Source organism: Marmota marmota, unplaced genomic scaffold (assembly GCF_001458135.2).
Source record: "Marmota marmota marmota unplaced genomic scaffold, marMar, whole genome shotgun sequence".
In the NCBI taxonomy this organism is placed as follows: Eukaryota; Metazoa; Chordata; class Mammalia; order Rodentia; family Sciuridae; genus Marmota; species Marmota marmota.
This window is the reverse complement of record NW_026000205.1, coordinates 6,350,462-6,353,427: the sequence shown is the minus strand read 5'-3', so window position 1 is coordinate 6,353,427 and position 2,966 is coordinate 6,350,462. Positions and strand designations below refer to the sequence as shown.

At 53.8% G+C, this 2,966-nt stretch overlaps 1 protein-coding gene across 1 annotated transcript in view; it reads left to right on the top strand.

Moving 5' to 3' along the window:
- Positions 1-6: 6 nt before the first annotated feature.
- Positions 7-2,966, top strand: part of Grik5 (glutamate ionotropic receptor kainate type subunit 5) — a 59,522-nt gene continuing 56,562 nt past the window's right edge. The window contains 1 exon segment of the mRNA XM_048790788.1: positions 7-394. The gene's annotated coding sequence lies outside the window, so the exon portion shown is untranslated.

Sequence of the window (2,966 nt, the reverse complement as noted above, 5' to 3'; positions counted from 1 at the left end):
CCCTTTCCCGGGCCGGCTTCCCCCTCCCCCGGCTTTGCCTGTGTCCCCCTCCCTTCCGTTTTCACCTTCCTCTCTTCCTTTCCTCCCTCCTTCCCCTCCATTTGCTCCTTCCCCCTCTCCTCTCTCCCCTTCTCTCCTCCATTTTCTCCTTTCCCCTTCCTCCCCTCCTGGCCCGCCCTCTCCTTTTCCACCTGTCCTTCCTCCCCTTCCTTGGGAGCCACCAGTTTGGATTAGTTGGGGTCCACAGCCGGCGGCGGGGGAGGGGGCCCTGTGAACTGCCCTCTCCCCCTGCCCTAGCCACACCACCACCCAGCACCAGACCATCTCTCGATTGTCGCTCCTCTGTCGTTCCTCGGGCCTCGAGGGAGCCCAGCCCTCCGTCCCACCAGGATCCGTGAGTGTCTCTGCAGGGCGGGGATTGGGCTGGGTCCTGGGTCCTGGAAGGCTGGGCTCACTGCCCACCTAATAGGGTCCTCACATTCCCTGTTCTCCAGACAGCAAGGACCCTCCCTCACTAGGGGCCTGCTTCATGCCCTCCATCTCCCTAACCTCCCTTCACCATGACCTTTTCTCACCCCTACTTCTGGGTACACAGTTCACACCTGCCCCAGTCCCCGGCTTCCTGAGGTCCTGTGGGGTTGGCCAGCTCTTACTTGTGGTGTCTCACTTCTCTGGGGTTTCTGGCAGGTCCCTGCCCCCACCCCCTTCACTGATCTTTGGTCCCGTCCCAGACCAGCTCCTACTCTCACTCTGTTTCAGTGCCCTCCCCACCCACCCCTGTGCCTACCACACGCCCTGTCCCCATCTTATCTGCCTATCCCACCTCATATCTCTTGGAAATGTCTTTCTGTTTTTGTTTCCACTTCATGTGTCTCTTGGGCCTCTATCTGACTCTGCCCAACTTCTCTCTTCTTTGCTATTAGCCTAAGCCTGTATTGTTGGGTCTCTGTTAGTGGTCTCTGTCAGAGGTGCCCAGGCCATCCTAGCCATCTTTCCACTTTTCCTTCTGTTCTTTGCCTCCTTTCTCTCTCCAGCTCTGAGCTCAGGACTTGAGGTTTGGAGGCTGTTTTCTATCTCTTACTTTTTGCCTTCCCTCCTTCAGACCCACTCTGGGTACCCAGCCCCTCTACCTACTCCCTAGCCGCCTCTGCTCCCTGATTGCTGGGTGGTTCTGCTTTTCGACCCTGAGCCCTCTCTTCTCACTTCTGTTTTTCCCTGCCTGGCCTTTCTGCTCCCATCCCTACCCATGCCTGGGGGCTTGCATCCCCTGGGATCTTTTTACCCCCACAACCATCCCTGAGCGTCTCCTGCTAGATATGCCTGTGTTGGGGGGAGCTAGCTGCCTCTGCCACTCCAGGCACATTTATTCTTCCTCTCTGCCTCAGTTCTTTCCTCCTGACTCTTTTTCTCTCTCTCTCCTGTTGTCTCTGAGTCCATCTCTTTCCCTGTGTGCTTCTCCCTCATGCGTTTCTTTCTCACTTCTGCCCCTCTTACCTCTCTTAGGCTGCTGTGCAGCTCATCATCCTCCCTCTTCTTTCCTCTCCCTGTCTCTTTCTCAGACTCTCCAAGTTTTATTGTTTCTCTCCTCCCTACAGTTCCTGTACTTTCTCTTCTTCTTCTTCTTCTTTTTTTTAAGTCTTCTTCCTCACCCTGTTTGCCTACTCATCTCTCCTTTGCCCTCTTGTCTTTCTCTCTTTCCCCAGTGGCAGGGCCCCTTACTTGCCCCTTCCCCCCAGTGACTGACAGTGTTTTTGCCTTGTCTGGCTTGGCCTGAGTCCCCGTCTGTAGTCCCAGGCCTGCTGGCTCCCTATACCTCCTCCCTCTCATCTTCAGTCTGTTTTCTGCCACCTTGGGTGTTTCACTTCTAGGCTGTGTCTGTTTGTTGTCCTCACCCATTTAGCCCCAGTTACCACTTTTGGTCTGTCTGTCTTGCTGTGCATGCCTTCCTGGACCTCTGTGTCTATTTGCTGTCCCCAAGCTTGTCCCTGCATTGTGTCTCTGTCGTTCTCCCACCTGTGTCTCTTGGTCCCTGCCCTTCTGTCTCCTCTCTTGGTCTTTCTGTCCTCTAGTCTCTGCTCCCTATTTGTTCCAAAGTCTCTGGTGTCTCAGGATGAGCCCTCCCAACCCCACCTTCCCAACCTTTCTACTGTGAGCTCTTCTCCCAGCTCTCCCATCATCCCTTGCTCCTACCCTTGACAAGCCTTCACCTTAAATCTAAATTACAGTCTGTAGCCACCAGCCTGTCCAGCATGCATTCCTGTCCCCCAGCCTCTCCTTCCCAGAGGCCCAGAGAGTGGTGACTTGCTCAAGGTCATGCAGTGAGGCCAGGGTTGGGACTGACAGGTACAGAGCTCAGACTGACAGGGCTCAAACTGACTGGGCTTTCCTGACCACATCATATGATCCAAGGTTTTGGGTTGTACTTCTGTCATTCCTAGCAGTTGTCACTCTGGCATCTCATCAGCTCAAGCTTTCCTTCTATGGAGACTGGGTGGGATGTGGAGAGACACTAGTTTCACCTCATAGCACTCCGGGCCCTACAACAATCCTCTGTCCTGGAAACCCAAGTATCCCTTCTCTCGGGGCATGGCCCTTGGCCCGTGCTGCATGTGCATCTGGCCAAACATCCTGCCCAGTGGTGCATCCAGAGCCATCCCTAACCCCTGGCGGTTGAGAGTTGTGAGAAGCAAAGATTCAGTCTCTCCCCTTTTCTTCAGCTCCCCAGAACAGGGTGGGGGCAGCAGTTTGGCATGCACTACTGCAACAGCTCATTCCCAGCCTCACTCACTTTCTTGCCTTCTGGCTCTCCTCGGGTTGCATCCTGAGTTGGTTTGTGCTGTCTATTCTGTCTTCCTCACTCTGTGCCTCTCCTGTGCTTGGTCAACCTATCCTGCTCTCTTCCTCTTTATTTATATATATATATATATATATATATATATATATATATATATATATATATATATAAA